This window comes from Stegodyphus dumicola, chromosome X2 (genome assembly GCF_044657685.1).
Source record: "Stegodyphus dumicola isolate Sdum_Otavi_A_Nest chromosome X2, ASM4465768v1".
Taxonomy (NCBI): Eukaryota; Metazoa; Arthropoda; class Arachnida; order Araneae; family Eresidae; genus Stegodyphus; species Stegodyphus dumicola.
The window spans coordinates 59,281,993-59,302,592 of NC_140781.1; positions in this window are offsets into that span (position 1 = coordinate 59,281,993).

Genomic DNA, 20,600 nt, shown 5'->3' on the forward strand with positions numbered 1-20,600 from the left:
AGCATATGGTAATGGAATCCTAAGCTGCAAATATCTTGGAAAGACATAATATGACGTTGAAAAATGTAAGCACAACTTAATTTGTATTCAAATTGAATTGTAATTAAGTACATTGTAATTAAGAAAGAGAAGGAAAGTTGACTTAGTTAAGGCCCATTTTCCTGCTTAAGAACTTCGCTATAAGTTCTTTTCCCTAGCAGTGGTCTAGACATCCAGTTAAAAATACTTCAATAATCTATTTTTGCCCTTTCAAACTTATAGAATTTTCACAAACTTTACAAGTGTACATTACTTTATACAGAATGATTCCAAAAACTATTGAAATTAAACATTTAATCTTTCAGGGAGTTTTTATGTATAGTAACGAAATTAGTATAGAATTGCATAATATTTATGCGGAATATTTTGGTGGAATCTCGGCTAAATATTCAGTAGTTCCTAAAAATAGTCAACCTCTAACTTACATCTTTGGATTCCAATTTAATCTCCACAATCGGTGAATTTCATTTATTGCCTTCGACTGTTTTGTGTTGGTCTTGTACTTCTTCATTTCAATCATTCATTTTTTTTTTCATTTTTTTTTTCAATGGGAATCCATTTTATAGGTAAATTATGTTACTGCTTCCATGGTATATGAAATCCACAGCTAAGGGTAAATATTCTTTAATTATTAAATTAGTCAATGACTGCATACTGATTATTCCTATCTTGTTTTTTACAAAGCGCTGCAGCACTTCGATGTCCATAGAACTTTATGATAGAAATTTTTATAGTAATTACTAAACGCAGATAGCGTCCCCGATAAATGTGAGTTTAATAAATTTAATAATGAAGTGTGAAAATAATATCCATGCCTGAGATAAGATGTAAAGAATAACCACTTCAGATCTCTCTTAATATAAGTGGTTAGCATGTACAGCTAGCAAATGTAAAACATCCTGGAGAGAACATAATTTATTTTTCACGTTTTTCCGTTTGAAAATTCTAATCAATCTCTACATCGGCGCCTGAATTAATGAGTAATAGCTACAACTCAATACCACCCGGATTTAATCGACTGGGTCTTGTGCCCCTTCTCGTTCATCTTTAATTGAGAAGAATGCAAGAAATGACTGTATTCCTCAGTGCGTGCTTTCACGTTGTTTTCTGTGCATATCCAATTGGAAGATTCGTAATTCGAATCATGGCGGACGCACAGTGATATTTTATATTTGCTGACTTCGAGAAATAATAAGCTCTACAAATTTCCTAATAATATTGTTCTGCGTTTACAAAGCAAATCAGAAATCTGTGCTCGACAAGATGGGCATCTTGACATGAAAAACCATTTTAACAACTGCAAGAGCTCTCTCTCCCCCTCTTTTTTTTTTTTTTTTTTTCTTTTTCTTGTTTTGAGAAATTTGAATGTCAAAGACCTCACAGTTAATGCTAAATAAACAACATTCTCTGACTGCATGACTTCACGGTTACTCACGATTTCGATTTCAGGTTTTCAATCTCATACTGCACTTTAAACTCTCTGAATCAAGTTTTGAACTCTGACCTACAAAAGCAAAGTGTTTAACTGTTGTCACGAATAAAATCCCGCAAATATTCCAAGGAAGAAATTCTTGCAATTTAAAGCAATTAAATTCTGGATCTAGGAAAAAATTCTTTGAACAAAAATTAAAATGGTTAGAGCATCTGAAAAATTACGTATCCGCTCTTTTTGCCATCGATGCAGAAGACAGTAGAGTATTGTGATGACAGTCACAGTACAAACGTAGAAATATTAAGAAAAGATTAAAATACTATTTTCTTCTGTTTAATGCAAGAAATTAATCAAGAAAACAGTTCAGAAAGAACTTACAGCACACATAGCCTAAAACTACATTTAAAATGTTGATACTTTGACATTTGATATCAATGCTGATGCTTTACAGTTTGATCAGTAGAGAACTTGTTGACAAAGTGTATAAATATTTTCACATGTATTCTGTTTGGACTATTTAGTTAGCTATCTGAGTAACAGGCAGAACTTTCAAAAGCGAAATTATTACTTTTATGAAATGTTATTATTACTTTACTGCATTTTGTATAAATCTTTTAAGAGAAACATTTTTGTTAATTGACTACTTTGGATTGATAATTGATGAATAGTTTTAACTGAAGCTAGGGAAAAAATGCAAAAATCATAAAAGAAAATATGATTAAGAATTGATACGTACTGGCAACCTTTCTGAAAAACAGCGAATTTGCAACATGACTTTTGCTTATCTGAGATAGAAATAAAGGTTAAAAAAGGCAATATATATAACGAAAATTCAATAAGGGTTTTGAAGATTTATAAAATTTCCATTTTCCGGTTCTCATCCCTATAAAAATTTATTTATTTCTCTCTCATTTTCTCCCTCCTTCCAACATGTCTTCGTGGTGTAACGGTTAGCACACTCGGCGCGTATTCGAGAGCTCCAGGTTCGAGTCCCGGCGAGGGCACTGCTCATTTTTCATCTCTCCCGCCTCAGAAAACCTAATGACAATATACTGACGCCCGAACTAAAAGGTGGTCGATGCTGATTCTTCACGACCAAGATCTGGCGATTGGGTGCCCTAATCCCCAGTCGCTCTTTAAAAGAGGGATTTTCTCCCTCTTTCCAGCATGTCTTCGTGGTGTAACGGTTAGCATGCTCGGCGTGTATTCGAGAGGTCCAGGTTCGAGTCCCGGCGAGCACACTGCTCTTTTTTTATCTCTCCCGCTTCAAAAAAAAAAAAAAAAAAAAACCTAATGACTCTATAAACTGGAGTAACAGTTCTTATCAAGCGGCAATCATGTATTCTTCAACAGGAGCAGGACGTTAGAAAGTACCATCTAAGTTTTGAATTATAAAGTTAACACCGATTAGACTAATTTAGAATTTTGAGAATTCACAAATATAAGTCGAATATAGTGTTTTATTTTTAAAAGTTCTTAAAAAAAGAACTAGCTTTTTAATATTTCATATAAATTCAAATAAAGATCCTATTTCAGTCCTAGTATATTATTTGTTTATTCATTACCTCAGTTCTAAAATCAATGCTTCATAAGGCTGCATAAAAATAAAGTCTTTAAACTTTATAATTTACTTATATAAAGGTTTTTTTTTTAATAAAATGTATTAGTTTATTTAGAATATAGTGAAGCCCACGAGGGAAATCTCTCTAAATGGAAATATGCTTTCGTGGAGGAGTTTCTAAGGCAGACTGATTCAAATTAACATTGCACATTGGGAAACCACAAAAAATTCCAAGTAGACTGCCCGTTTACTAGAATTTAACGGTTTTGCCGCTGAGATACTGGTGTGCAAAGTGTTTTATACTATTAGATAAATTCCAATTAATCAAGAGTTTATTATCCGGACCTTGCATAAAAAGACAAGTTTTATTTATTGCAGAACGATGAAAAAATGAGTATCACAAGCAATCAGACAATAAAGCAAAATTTTTATGGTAAATAAAAATAATGAGAAGGAAAACCGTAGGATAACAACAGTGATAGCAGATGATGTCACAGCATTGGTTAAATCATCCATTAAAATATATTGCTATATTGTAAAAATAAATTAAGCCTACAGCCATTAATCTTCTGTTTCCCATTGACTCCTTTCGAAATTTAAAAGTGATATAACCAAAAACATTTGTTGCTGTTGTTTCGAACTCTCATTTAATGTGCATAACCAAATTGGCTTATTTTCCATATTAAGTTGCTTGAAAATATAGGTAAATTGTTAAATTGTTAATTGTTTTTCTCTATTAATAGTAATATAGTTTATTCCTCTTCCCGTGGTTTTTTTAAAACAACTAATATCGAATAAACAGTTATTTTAGCTTAATTTTTGATGACGTTCCCGGTGTTACCCCAGTTATTCGGAAATTGCTAAAGATTTATAAATTCATAGATATACTATAATGAATTTCTAAAATCCGATGATATTTATGGCAATTGTACTGTGTTTATTCTACTTTTTTAAATTTTGATCTTTAACCCCAGCTTTTCTTATTAACATTCATTTTTCCCGCGCCCTAAGAACTTCGGAAAGCATTTTATTACGGTTTTGGACTTTAAAATGTATAGAAAATATATCTATTATCCCAGAAAAAATAATGCTACGATACATATCTCACTCAGGAGGTTAGAAGAAACAAAAGTCTACTGGTATGGTTTCGACAGACAAGGTTTAAAAAATTTGCGATTTTAAAATCCCATGAGATCACTTCGAGATGGCCGAACGAAAGAACTCCTATGACTAATACGACTAATTCTCTGTGTCTGTAGATTGCCAGACTTAAAACTCACCAGTTTCTATCTTACGGGAACATATGAAACCAAATGTATACCAGAAATCCTGACGCACTACAGAGGAACTCACTTGGAACATTCAGTTAACCTTCCATCTGAAAGATGCTCGAGACGCCAGACAATCTGTAATCCAAAGATACAACGCGCCACGACAGCTGTCTGATACTTGTTTGTAGCAATTTCCCAAGCAGCAATAGCAACAGTCTGCGGCTAACATTTTAGCATAGCATAACATAGCTTAGGAATAATAAATATGTTGAGACAAAAGCGTTCTAAGTTAAAATTTAAAAGCCGTGAGAAAAGGTGATGATGAGCAAAGGTAGCATACTAAAAATTCAGCGCTGCGGAGAAGGTGGAAGGTGTGGTAATTAAAGCCGTAACGTCAGATCCAGGATCAGTGCTACTGGTTGAAGGTAAGGAGTGAATATACGAACTCTGGATTATCAGGGAGATGAAGAGGGGTTAATTTCACGACCATGTTAATTTGCAATAAAAGCCTAAAAAGTAAGTGGATGGGAAAAATACTCAGGAACGACCGTGTAGAATAAATAAATAAAAAATGATGTATGCTTAGATAAATTTTTCAAGAGAGAGTAAGAAATAATTATAAAATTTACAAACTGGATTTGATTTGCCGACCCAGAGTCCGACACTCTAACCACAAGGCTATGTCATGGACAGAAAGCTGATCAAATTATTCATTTACTTTGATCATTGAATTCAGAGATAATCTCATAACAAGTGTACATTTTTATCGACTGGATTATAAAATGCACTAAGTTTAGGCATATATTTTTGAAAGTATTATTCACGGCGACAAGTTTATTCTTGGGGCCAAAGATTTCGATGATTTCTTGGATATAGTTGAGGAATTCTAAAAAGTCATAAATTTGACCAGCATTATTAGCTTCACTTTTGGCTTTGTTAAATAAGATCTTAGTACTTTTATAGTATTTCTTTTCTGGGATTGAGCAGCAGTGCCCGATTCGACTTTGTCAGCAACTTGGCTATTTTCAACACTGGCGCTATCATATTGGTTTCTTAACATTTGAGCTGGCTGCATGGGTGTTTTCGTGATTTTCCCCATGTGAAACGTGTATACGAGCCAGTTTCCCTTAGAAAGTCCTCCACGAAGGCATCCCTCCCCTTAGGCAGATAGCCCTAGTGTGCTTTGCCATAATTAAATACACCACCACACATTAACATTTGAGACTAACTGATCCGAAGTTCAACTAAAATTTTCCGTTTCCCACCCCCTCTCTTATTGATTTTCATTTTGGCAATACTGGGCAACTACGATAGGATGCTGGATGTCCTTATTCTGACAATTAATGTGTTTAGGTTTATCAGTTTTGCCCTTATTCGGACAATCGACAGTTCTGTGAGGAAAGACGCACTTGACGCACATTGTCTTAAAGAAATAGTTCTAGGATGAAGGGTTTCGTAGCTCTGTGGTATTTGTTTTTTAAACAAATTTTCTACTGCAATTAAGAAATCCCCTAAATATTTTAAATCACATATTAATATTTCTTCTCCAGTATCATTCTGCATAACATGAATCAAAAATAAGGGTATAGGAGCCATGGCTTTCCTTCTAGACAACTGTGCAATTTTTTGAGTTACAATTCCCCGTTCCTGAAGAGAAGCTGTTATTTCACCTTTGTCTGTTTTAATAGGAATACCACGAAACGCCATTGTTCTGGGTTTATTGTACTTTGCGTTTATGACATAATGCTCTACGCGTTTGCCTTTACAAAGGGCACTCGAGACTCTGAGATCATCCTCGGTGGATGGCAGAATTTTTAAATACCTCCCCCGTTTAATTTTCCGAGCAATTTGGTGTTAGTACTTCTATAACGTTGGCTGAAGAAATCCTCAAAATATAAGTTGCCGGGATTAACCATGATACGAATGAGGCCCGCTGATCTCATGTTCGGCAGCTAGTTCTGGTGGAATTATGTCAGCATTATTATTGGCAATAACATTTAAAATAAAATTTATTTTTACTCATCTAGGTTTGTTAAACCTTATCAGTTTTTAAATGTTTAGCTGTCTCGGTAGCCAAATGGAATACTTCGTCATCAACATCAATGTTGACATTATATTCCGAAATGGGAATAATTTATTTTTAATAGTTTTAACAGCACTCCTGGCTTTGGCTAGTCCAGAAGTATTTGAAAATTTCAACTTACCCCAGTTTCAATTTCCTCTTTCCTGAATATGTAAATTCGTTTACACAGCTCATTTTTCACTGTAGTGTGTGTCCGAAACCGATCGAAGCCCACCAGCGGCCGAGCAGTAAAATCGCTGAACGCTGGTAGTTCGTTCCGGGTTCGAGTCCCGGGTGAACGTGCTGACTGCATGGGCGTTTTCGTGGTTATCCTCATGTATAAGTGTATACGATCCAGTTTCCCTTATAAAGTCCTCCACGAAGGCATCCCTCAGGCAGATAGCCCTCGAGTGCTTTGCCTTAATTAAATAAACCAAAGCAAATCAAAATCAAAACCAATCGTCTTTTCTGAAGTGAGAACAATGCGTATTAAACTGTTAAATTTCAGAGTCTAAATCTTCGAGTATTATGAGATAAATATTCTGGTAATCAATAACTAAGCCTTCCTCCGCAGAAGAATTAACGACTTCTGCTGTGTCTTGATCAACATGCAAAATCAAAAGGTTCCCCCTTAAAGACGGAAAGTCCTCTACTTTCACAGTTATAGCGACCTACTTCCTACTCACACAAAAGCAGGATAGGGGGAGTTAACGCACATGTACAGCGTGGTCATAAAAATATATGAGTCCCTAGTGGCCTATCCGCTCAATCCATCGAAATGAAATTTCAGATATTGTTATTTGAAGATAATACGCTCGCGACTGTGATGATATAAAAAAAAAAAAAAAAAAACAGCTGTCACGGTACGTTTACAGAGAAAAATTTTCGTATGGCAACAGCCACCTTTTTTTCAGCGCAAACTGACCAACATACTGAAAAAACCATAAAAGGCGTTGAAACGATATAAGTACGAAGAAAACTACCGGCTTAAAACATTCGCAAAGAAGAGCATTGTAATGGACCAGTGACAACTCGATTGACATGAGAGGGGAAAAAAAAAACTTTATTGGAATTACAAGCTTTCAAAGTGTACAACGTTTCAAAATGGAGTCATCTCCCGTAACTTCGCAATTTCGAGACCACCACGATCCACTGAACTCATTCCGATGGATTTGTAGCTCTGGGGTTATCTGAAATCTGAAATGTACGCATCAAATCCACGAGATTTTTTCAGAATGGAAAGATGCCATAAAACGTTATACAGTTATACAGATTCCTCCTGTTTATTGGTCCTTTACAATATTCTTCTTCGTAAAGGTTTTGCCCCGGCAATTTTCGTCATACGTGTATCGTTCCAACGCCATTTATAGTTTTTCAGTGCGCTGATCAATTTGCGTAGAAAACACGTTGGTGTTGCCATTCGAAAATATCGAATTTTTCTTTTTTTTACTATAAGCGTAACCGTGAACTTTCATTTCGTTTGGTTCAGCGGATAGGCAGCTAGGGGTTCATATATCGGGGAACTTTTTTATGCCCATTCTATACTTACTTACACAATACAATAAAACAAACGGATTTTGCAAGTATTAAACAAACTACACTCTTGCAGTATCTAAGAATAATTTTACTTTATTAAAGCATTTAGAAACTTAAAAATAAAAGAATATTAAATTCCTATTACTAAAATGTATAAATTGCCTTTCTCAGCAATAAAAATACCTTTCTGTATTAGAAAATTATATTGCATAAAAAGGGAACAGTAATGTTATAAGGCATTTCTCCCATCTTCTTAGCATGCCTTTGTAGTGAAGTGGTGAACACACTCGACGCGTATTCGAGAAGTCCGTGGTTCAAGTCCCAGGGAGGGCATTGCTCATTTTTCATCTCTACTGCTTTAAAAAAAATACATGATGTCATCTACAGTGGCGCCCGAACAAAAAAAGGTGGTGAATGATGATTCTCCACAACCAGAATTTGGCGATTGGGTCCAGTCGCTCTTTTAAAGGGGGTATATAAGGTATTTTTCCCACCTTCCTAGTATGCCTTCGTGGTGTAGTGGTCAGCACGCTCGGCGCGTATTCGAGAGGTTCGTGGTTCGAGTCCCAGCGAAGGCATTGCTCATTTTTCATCTCTACTGCTTTAAAAAATACCTAATGTCTCTACAGTGTTTCTTATAATAACAAGGGCGTTCATTAATAAAATAAGAAGTTTTGTTTAAAAACTTATTTCTTGTATCTCAGGTCTATCAGCAGTCGAGGTAGCTGAGCAGTAAAACTGCTGAACACTGATAATTCAACCCTGCTTTCAAATCCCAGCGAACTGGCTGACTGCAAGAGGAGTTTCTAGGGTTTTCTTCAATTTTAAGATGTACAGGAACCAGTTTCCTTTAAAGTGTCTTCCGTGAAGGCATCCCTTCCCTTAGGAAGATAGTCCTGCTGTACTTTGCATAATATAAATAATCCAACTTGTATTAAAAGAATGTGAAATTAGTTTGCTGTAAAAAAGAGAGGGAATTACATCTTTTTTTTAACAAAAATAAAAGGTTAAATATCGAAAGCAATATCATCATAGACAAAAACTTCAGCTATTTTGCTTCCGAGGCATAACAAATTGTTAAGGCATTCTTCTAAGACTATTGTATCACAGCAGTATAGAAAATATATGCAGTTTATTGTTTTGTATAAATTATAGGAGAATTTTAGAATACTTAGCTTGAAATTTTCTACCATTTTATAAAAACGCCTTGAAAAAGATGAGTGTATTTATAAGAGCTTAAGAATTACATTTACATATGAAATTTTAATTATTAAATGCAATTTAATAGGTTAAATTAATCGGAATATCTTACAGTTATTTCAGGTTGTAAATTCGAACTTCATTGCTAAAATTTCTCGTGTTTTTAAATCAGTAAAGTTTGACTAAATGCTTATGGCTTAACTTTTTATGTCGTTATAATTTTAGGAAAGAATGTTTGTAGCAATATTTATTAGACTTTTGAAATAACGAATTCAGTAACATGATTCCTTTTATATTGCAGTTCGCACTAGGGTACTTAATTCATTGTTCATTTAGAATTGTATACATATTAAAACAGTAAAAATTCGCCAATAGAATTCTGCGGTATAGTTATAAACAATGCAATCATACTTTCAGTATTAAAATACCCAAAAGAATTTTAAACAGCATTAAAAATTTATAGCAAAAATCTATCAGAGTATTCAATAAATTAATAAGCCACCATTGGCAGGAAATACAGTTTTAACTTCTTTTCCTAATGGCTCCAATCAGTTTGACTTACTTTACCTTTTCATGAATAACGAGAAAAATGGAAGGTAGCGCAATACTTGACAATGCAAGTTCTTCCCGAGTTCGTCACAATGACATGTGCCATCACATCGTAACAGGAACTAGTTTTGACCTCTTGCCAAAGTCGTTAACCTCTGCTGAAGCAACTTAACGGGAATGAAAATTTATGTTGCAACTGCAAAGGGTTTATTAATTTCAAATGCTTAAAAATTAAAAGATATTAAGTACGAAAAGAATTATTTCGAGTTTCTTAAATTTCCCACTAGGTTCTTTTGTTTAAACGAAGTGTTTTTTTCTTCATAATTTTCTTTTGTAATATGATTTCCTATTAAACAATACGGTAAATTTATTTTTAATGTAAAAATGGAAGATTTTCGTTATTTGGCGTAATTTACAGGCAGATAGTTTCGCAAGTTATTATAGAAACCTGTTTATTTCTTGAAACTATTAATTCTGGGTTCTATTTCCTTATGCAATGTAATTTTAATGTTTACTCTGTAATTAGAGTATACTTCATTTTCTTCTCCTCCTAAATAAATTAGCTTTAACTTATCTATTAGATTTATTTACGATGCAAATTTTTTTATGCAAACATTTTCCAGATATAATTTTGCTTCATGAAAGTTTTGGTTTATTCGATTATGGTAAATCTCATAGACTATCTGCGAAGAAATAAAATATACAGAGCATCTTCTCGAGAAAACCTATTATTTACCTCCTATTTACTGCTTATGGCAAAAAAATGCGATAGCTTTTGAAATTAGAAATCTAGGGTAAATTACTAATATTTGCGGTTTTAAATAGCCGACCACAGAGCAGCCCAATTTTAATCTATAAAATTTCCGGATAAAAGCTGCGTAAAATATCCGGTTTTTTGTTGTCTATAACAAATAGAACTTTCAATCGGAAGTTTAAATTCACTTCTGTAAAAGTTTTCATACATACTTGACACAATATGCACAGCATTTCGTAGGATATTTGAGAGATTTCAGTTAATGAAAAAATTTGATAAAAACCTTATAGCAAAGCGATTATTAAAATGAGTTATTAAAGTTATGTGAAACGGCATAATACGTAGGAAAATTTATTTCTCGGTATATAAGATATATTACAATTTACCGTCTTTGCTTTGGTTAATTGCCTATTTTGCCACCTTTTTGGGCATCTATCTTTGATGATAACTAAGCTTTGCTTGGAAATTCTAAATACAATATCTAAAATTACATATAACTAAAAAATATAAATGAGAGTTTTTTTTTTTAAAAAGTTAACAGTTTTGGCAATAATTTCGTCAAATTTATGTGTAATACAGAATGTTTGGTGCTTTAAAACATTAAGAGTTACTCTATGATATTGTAATAAATAATTATAAATGCTTACAAACTTTCCTTTTTTTAAAAAAAATAAACAACCGAGAATAAAAGCAAAAAGTTAGAAATATAAGCTTTTGCATGATTTGAATTCTTTTATTTTCAAAATTTGGTTTATTTGGCGGCCTTTAGACAGGTACAGGTAGAAGTGAGTGGACGCCAGACACTTCGCTGTATAATCGAACAGGTATTGTCCCAGCACACTAACCATCTAGAGCTTGGAACCCTTCCACGGGCCTCCATGAATGCGTGTTTTCACTGGTGGTGGAATTATGACAGATATAATCAGTCGGATGAGACTAATTCGCGGATACCTAGATAATTCTTGAGAACTTAGAGGGGGCAATTATTGAGATTTCTTTCATAAATTTGGGCTATAATGTAGCATATAGTAAGTACAATACTGCATTAACAAATGAAAATAGTACTAATTCACAAGTCAAACAACAAAAATCAGCGTTAATTTTCAAAATTTTCACAGGACTAGTTTCGATGGTTTTACCGAACCACTATCCTCAGCTTCAAAACCGCAAATGTTTGCAAATGAATCATTTGCGGTTTTGAAGCTGAGGATAGTGGTTCGGTAAAACCATCGAAACTAGTCCTGTGAAAATTTTGAAAATTAACGCTGATTTTTGTTGTTTGACTTGTGAATTGGTACTTATTCGGCGTGTTACTGTGTCTTAAATGAAAACAGTATTTAACAATACACATTATTTCTGTCTTGGATTTATAATTTTGTCATGTATTTATTCTTGTTTAGAGCCTTATGGGATTAATGAATATATGTTTGGGTACATCAATAATTCAGCAATCTCTACTGAGCTGAAGTTCATAGTTCCATTTATCAGTTCATCGTTCGGATCAATAGATCGTAGAGATTCAGTTTAGAAATTTAATGTATTGAAGCTATAGATCTTCTTAGGCTGTATCACACATCCATTTATTTGAGATGAACAACTGTTTCAAACAATTTTTCTACCTGCTTTACCAATGAAAAGGAAGACGCACAACTTTTTCCTTTCTTTCTCAAAAAATTATAAATTGTTCATTTTTAACAATTAATCAGCTATCAACAGCATCGAATCCTCGTCATCGACCATCATTTGTAGTTGAGAGCTAGTTTCCCCTTTACACATAGTAACCTCAAATCGATGCTTGGTTGTTTCATATCGTGTATCAAAACAGAAAAATTGTTCTTAAGAGTTGTTCTTCCGAAATGTTTTTAATATGTTATGCCACATTTAGAGTTTGCTAATGATAATTTGCTCTTGCTAATTTGGTGCTAGGCATCGCTCCCTTCGTTTGCAGATTTAGAGGCATTATGGCGTTATTTGGCATAGATCTCGGCCCAGAGAGTTGAGATTTCGTTGTTTATATTTTCATTATTTAGGATGCAGATGCCGTTGCGTTAAGATAATTTTTTTAAAGCAAGCTCCAGATTTGTTAGTTTGCATAGACGAAGGTTGCTTGTTAGGGGTTAGAATATGTGGTGAACTGCATCTCCCTTTTCTCCATAACATTTTTTCTCCATAACATTATTTCATTATTTTAAAATCAACGCTAACATTTGAAAAATATTCGTAGGTTTTTCAACTTGTTCTGGGGGTTACTGCATGTATTTCACAATTGATCATTTTAGTTTCGCAGCTCTGTTTTAGGAAGTTGGATGTCTTAGGTCTTTAGACAAAAGGATTTAAAGTATTAGAAATATATTCTTGAGCACATAAAGCCAGTAAATTTGCAAAAACTACAAATTCTAATACTGTAATTAAGCTAATCCGAAGAAATGTTATTTCATAATAAATAAATTAATGATATTTTAAGCCAAAATAAGTATAGGGGACTAATTACGTGTTGTTGGTGGTGTTGTGACTAATTTCGCTTGTCTGATATCAGAGCAAGCCCACGAAATTTAACGTGGCAAGAAGGCAAGATTGCGCCTGTCGTTGGCAAGGGCCTTGGACTTCAAAATTGGGGCGGATCTGAGCAAAGTTTGACAGTACAACTTTGCTCAGATCCGCCCCAATTTTGAAGATCATCCCGGGAAACGGACCACCAGCACCACCTTTTGAGGCTGAGTAGAGGCCCCTACGAAGTATAATTTCTTCTGTTGTGACTTATCTTATTTGTCTGGTACCATCAGAACTACTCCATAAGTTTTATCGCGGCAAGGAGCGCTTGCATCTATTGTTGACATCAGCCTCGGGCACATATATGTGATAATACGACTTTACTTAGCTCTATCCCAATCCTGAAAGAGAATCCGCCGAGGAATCGATTTCAAATGTCTTCCAACTCTCTTTTCCTACTACCAAACCACTGAAGAAGGCTCTCGGCTGGCCGTGTATTTTAAGGACCTCCCTTCCGGAAATTCGAACCCGAGCAGAACCATACAGCATCCAGCATCCCTAAGCGCTATGCCAATAAGAACGGCACGAAACACATGTAGCTCGCATGAGTTTTATTCTCGTCGGTCAACGCGCTGACTGAGTCAGATTTCGAGGTTTCTATGGTTTTCCTTATATGTGACGTAAATAAGCCCATTATTCTTTGAATGGTCTTCGATGAAAGCATTCTTTACAACTGGTACATAGGACTGTTGTGCTTAATTAAATAATCAACAGTTATTTTTATTTTATTTGTTTATTTATTTTTTAAATTTTATATCGCGTAGTGCGTATTACCTTGTAGATTCATTAGGGGTTTTTTGAAGCAGGAGACGTGAAAAGCTGTGCAGTGCCTCACCGGGATTTGAACTCCAGTTATCCAGAATACACGCCATGTGTGCTTCCAGTTACACAACGAAGACATGCGGAAACTAGGAAAAATACCTTATAACCTTACTTTATCTACAATTAATTCGAAGACAGTTCAAAAACTGACTCTTAGTCATTTGAATTTTATTGCGATAACAATAGCTACTTATAAATACAAACTCTCTCAATTTAAATCCCTACCTCAACTTCACAGAAGCCTTCTCTTCCTTGTAAGGGTATAAGTTGAAATGTGAGTGACTGAGACAGCGTAGATCTGAGTATTTTTTATTTATATTCATTTCCTAATCCACGGCAAATCGGCGGGGTTTTACTCTGCACGATGAAGGAATGGTGTTCGAGTTACAATAAATCTTTGGTTGTAATTAATAAAGTTATAAATTGTGAATTAAGTTTCCCATTCAGAAGTTCTCACTAGGATTTGTAAAACGCAACAACTATAACAATTTACGAATAAAAAAACCAAGAAAATAATTATCTCCTTATCTATGGTATATAAACAAATGATGAAATATTGGAAATCAGATTCCATACAATATGATGGTACATTAAAATGATTAAAAGCAATACACAGTATATAAAACCATGGTTTATTCATCTGACTAACAGCTACCAAAATTATATGATCTAAAATTAAAGTAGCATCAATTTCAAAATCTAAATTAATTTCAAAGTTTTATTTGTCTCAATAAAATACATCCGTTTCAGTTGTTAAAAATGGGAAAAGTAGCATTTTATTGCACAGACCAATGAACTGAATTAACATGAGTCACAATTTCGATTATCTATCCCAATAAACATTTTACTTGGGTTTCTAATCCTTTCTGGAAACAAATAAACAAGCAGTCTCACTTCATTGTTTCCAGTATTGTTATTTAATCTATTGGTATTAATTTTTCTCTTGCTTCCTATTCTAGTTTATTACTACCAATTCGTCGTTTCATTTTCAGTGAGGAAAAACACACCACTCAAATAGACTTTAAATAGCATCGCTTACTTAGAAATAAAAAAGTACCTTCTATATGCAAAATGAAATTCTTCAGATCAGTTTCCTTAGTATTACATAATTAACTCATTGTGCAAACTATAAAAACAATTACCGATAGCTATCAAAAGTATTTGATGTAAATTGATATACCTCTGAGGTTATAATAATTTCAAAAATTAAAAGAAGCATAAAGAGAACTGAGATATTCTTACATCTAAGCGTTATTTAAATAAATTTATTCTTTAAGCATTTTTCTGTTCACTTTCGCTGCAGGAAGTTGGGAACCCCGTTTCTGAAAACGACTACGTGCTTTCAAGTTAATATGTTGCTCAAGAAGACATCAGGAACAGGAAGTTTTTCGAAACAAGGCCTAATCTCGTCAAATACGAAGTTTCCATAAATGGGTCAGTTGACTTCTTTGTAGCTACGTGTCAATTAAAGCTTTGAAACAAAATTGAAGAATCGGAAAAACCTACAAACTTTTACATTACTAATGTCCGTGATGAATAAGCACAATGAATAACCATATACAGTATTATTCAGAGAGCATGTGTTTCAATAGAAAATTATTTACCATCTTGACAGGTAATGGACAATTTCTTTAAGAAATTCTTATGAATTAACACTGTAACAGTAACATAATTATCTACTCGAAACAGATTTATTACAAACGAAATAATTTGCTTGCACAAATTTCCCAAAAGAAGTGCCAAGATAGTTTACAAAATCACTATTTTTAGTGAAAAGATACCTTCTGCTTAACCTAACTACCATAGGTACGTAATCTAAATGCTATTATTAATGCTATGCATTATTTATATAACTTGGTGAAAATTTTATTATTTAATATTTTTTTCTAATATTAAACTTACTCTGCTTTATAGCAGAAGTGAGCTTTCCCCCTCTCTCAAATTTTTTATTTAGTTATAAATTAAGTATTAGAGTTTCAAGTTTCTCAAGAATTATTCATGATTGTAATATCGCATTTACTACACATCGTAAGAACTACAATAATGTCACTACTGGTTTGAAAATCAAAAAGCGTGAATCTACTGAAGAAATATGAACAAATGGATTTTTATTAAATGTTATTGTTTTTTCGCAGAATATCACAAGCAGTTTAATGATGGTATTTATGTACATATCATGAAATATGTCAAACAGAAAATAAGTAATACTGAAAGAAAAAATAATTCGACTTTTTCAGCTATGGCATGGCATAAGAAAGAGCATTTTGAAGTTAATTTCTATTGAAAGTGAAACATTGTGTTTCTTAACTTAAAAATTAATTAAATTACTTATTTTATGTCTAATTTAATTAAGGTATTTATTTTTTCTTTCTGTATTAATGTTCGAATTCTGTTGCAGCGGCCCTTACTTCAAAACCAAGGCAATGCGAACCGATTTATCAACACGTACACAAATGTCCATATGTAATACATTCTTAGACCAGTGGAAAAGTCCTCTTAAAAGGTAAAAAGATAATATATTAAAAAGAAAAGTGAATAAACTTCAATATGAAAGTACTAAATATCTTTTTGTGTTGCTCGCCATTAGCAGAATTTCAAAAATGCTTAAATCCTACGAATACATTATAGTACGATATATATTAATTTTCAATTTTTATTATTTGATTTGTTTTTGCAAAGATTGCATTATATTTCTTAATTTTCTAATGTTTTTTCAATTACTTTGTGTTCTGTTTCATAATTCCAATTAAGATTACCAATGTTTAATTTTTTACAAATAGTTTTGAATTAAAATTCGTAAAAACGAGGGTGTCGGGGGACAATTACTCAAGTATTTTATCAATTTTACTACATAAATTGCTTTTCACTCAAAATTGTATTAGCGAAAATGCTTAATAAGAATGAGTTCTTTGGCACTCTACTTTGGTTCTAAATACCTTCACTTCACAGAAATATTTGGCCTAACTTTATTTGCCAGTTTGGCATCACCATTATTATTTGAGTAAAAGACGAAACACCTTCGTATTTATTTATTAATTAATTTTCATTGAACGGGAATTGGTTTGTTTCCCTTAAAAAGTCAACTAATTTCCGATCAATGGCAATAATTGCTTGTTTTTAATTTAATTTCTTTTTCCAATTGAAATTTTGTTCTTCATGATTTACTTCAAGTCCTCGTAAAACATTTTTAACAATTTACATTCAAGTTACTTTAAAACAGTTTTCGGAATTAAACTTCCTACCTATGAGTTCACATTTTTTTTCTACTAAAATTAATATTAGGAGATAATATAATCAATATTTCTTTAGTAAATAAATTATTATTATCTTACTTTGCAGCTATTGCCCAAGTATTAGAATAACTTGTTTTCGAACCTAGAGAATTTAATATTATATATATATATATATATTTATATATATATATATATATATATATATATATATATTTCAAAATGTTTTGTAATTATATATATATAATTCGTATATATCGTAATTGCATTATATAATATATATATATATATAATTCCGGGAACTCTTAATTCTACACTGTAGGGCATACTAAGCTTAACAGATAAGAATTATGCTAAGCACGTTATGAAATAAAATGTTTTAAGTTTCAATAAAATAATAAAATGTGTTATAATTTCAGTATAGATATTTTATTTCGTTCTTAACGTATCCATATTGAAGTTTATAAGCTATTCACATTTCTCGTTAAGTCGCATAAGCGGATTTTGAATCCTAAAACTCAATTATGGAAATCGATACTTTATGATAATGTATAGCAAATAATTTTTTTAATTTTATTTAAGTGATAAATTACTGCTCTCTGTTTTCACTTTTACTGCACCTCTCTTCAGTTCCTCTGCAACGCAAAATATTATCAGTTAAGACCTTTTATGTGAATTTAAGGTCTTCTAAAACCCAAGAGTTTCCCACCGATCGACTCTTTCTTTTTCTCTTGTTTGAAAATATGTGAGCTAAATAACTGTTTTCCGTTTTTCTTTAGTTTTAGTCAAATTTATGTTTTGGTGAAATTTCCTGGATATTCCAAGTATGACTTCATTTATTTTAAAAAACGTCCCTTAAAAAATAACGCTTTTTGTCCCCTCAAAAAAAAAAAAAAAAAAAAAAAAAAAAAAAAAACTACGTTGTTTAAAACTAGTCGTTAAAATTCCTTCATTGCCCTATTAAAAGAAATATCCTTTCAATCTGCTAGGGCTTAAGAAAGAGTGCTTAGAGAATGTTGAAAGAATTTTATAGCTGAACGAAAATAGACGATTAGTTGACTTAAAATCTAATTAGCTGCTGACATCTGCAACTGTTAAATTGCAGAACCAGTACAATTGGAAATGAATTTTAAGACTCAAACTGCAGGTTTTCAGATGCAGATGTAAATGCTAAATTGCAGAACCAGATCAAATGAAAATGAATTTTAAGACTCAAATAATTATTCTGCCAATCAATCCAATCCTTAAATTTTAATAGTGGAAGAAACTAATAACTGCAGTTACATTACAGATCATTCTGGAAGACATACCTTCCCATTAGCTTTTTTTTAAGTATCAAGATAATTAAAACAACCTGAATTAAATAATGATTGATTACATCATATAAACAAGTGTAATAAATAAGCATTCATTAAGATAATTAAGCAAACAAGCTGAGACAAGTATAAAGTGTTAAGTTACAGATTAGTCGGATTTAAACATGAATAAAATAAGCATTTTAAACTTAAATAATTTAAACAAATTACTAAATAATTAAATCAAAGTAACTTAAAGCTGATTAAATTTTGAAATAAATTATTTAAAATCCCAACTCTTGACTTCTAAACTCTTAAGTACCATTATTTACAAACAATTAACAAACTTGTACGAACTGAAAGGATAACTAATAGCGACATAATAAAAGCAATACCTTGATTTCACTTAAGACTTCACAGAGCAGCTCTGAATCAACATCAAACAGAAGTTTCTCGGATCGCTTTCTAAGAGAAACTGTTTTATATTCACGTTACTTATAGGGAAGATTGCATTTAATCCGTTCATCGCCTCAACTTGAGCTCAAGTCAAATTGGCTATGTCTAGCCGGTCTTATCCACTCGACTGCTAGGGAGCTGGAATGTATTTGGATTCATTAGAGCATAATAATGTATATCTAAAGAGGAGAATGTCTTCGTGAAGGACTTTTTAAGGAAAACGTGAAGTATTCACGTTACACATTGGGGGGGTGGGGGGTAAGACGCTGTGATATTCGATCACTTTTAATTAGTGTTTCTTGATGAATGAAGCATAAACGAAATAAAGGCCGAAATTCTCGAACCCGTTCTACTCGGCCGATTGATGAAATTCAACTTGTGTTTTACATACCGACATAGACTATATATTCGGTTTATATATAGCGTTGTTATAACATACGTATCTTGACGCAAAATGTAAATTTTTCTAAAATGATATACCAATTCTTTTTCCATATTTCGATTACACAACTTAAATTATGCCTAACTACCAAGTTTTTTAAATTTTGGTGAGACATTTTTTGAGTAATTCGAGAACTTAGCTTGGCGCATTTTTTTTTTTACTTTGAGCCAGGAATAATCCATATGGTGAACTTCTCAATTTATGGCAACCTATTTCCCTTTTCCTTTCATTCTGTATGACGGAAGGCCCACCAGCGACCGAGCGGTAAAGTAGTTGAACACTGGTAGTTCGGTCCGATGTTCGAATCCCGCGAACGGGCTGCCTGCATGGGCGTTTTCGTGGTTTTCCCCATGTGTAACCTGTATACGAACCAGTTTCCCTTAGAAAGTCCTCCACGAAGGCATCCCTCCCCTTAGGCAGATAGCCCTCGAGGCTTTGCCATAATTACACACACATTGTACGACGGAAAAAAGTATCGCTTCTACTTTCTTGCATATATTTTTACTTGTGTTTTTAATCACAGCTATTATTTTAATTTATATTTACTTCTTTAATTTTTAGAATTTTACTTTATTTGCTTGAGTTGCATGGTTGAATTATATTTTTTTAAATTTCTCTTTATTCATTCTTCACTTTATTCATTCACTCTATTTATTCATATTTCTTTAAATTATTCTTTTATCATAAGAATCCAGTACTTTTGTGATCCACTTCAAATCCAGCATTTCTATTTATTCATATTTCCTTTTAAGCCTATTTATCAAACTAAATGCTTTGAGAATTTTATTTTATTTATTTGAACTGCATTTCTTTTGAAAGAATATTTTGCGACCCAGTATAAGCCATGATGCATTTAAAACTGCATATATTAAACGAGGAAATACAGTAAAGCACAGTTAATGAATCTTTCCAGTGGGCCTTTCAGAAAAGGCACAAAAGTGAAGAAAAGTGAGAAAGACGAATAATCAACATTTTAATTTAGCATGGGATACGTGTACATTGCTTTACACAATTTTCCAGCTTTTTACACAGTTTTATCATTGTGCCGTATTATCCACATTCCAGAATAAGTTTAAATACATCATTTTTAAAATTGCAAGAATCGAAAAGCATAATTAAAAAAAACTAAGTTTCATGCAATTTTGTTTCATCTTTTTAATATTGTTTCGTATTTCTTGATACATTTTGCAAATATCTCTGCAATCACCCAGTAGAAACATTAGGTTATTTCGAAGCAGGAGACATGAAAAATAAGCAATGCCCTCGCCAGGTCTCCAACCATGGAGCACTGGAATACGCGCCGAGTGTGCTGACCATTACACCACGAAGGCATGCTAAGATGGCGAGAGAAAAACCTTATAATCTATATGTTTTTATTAACTATATATCATAAAACACTTT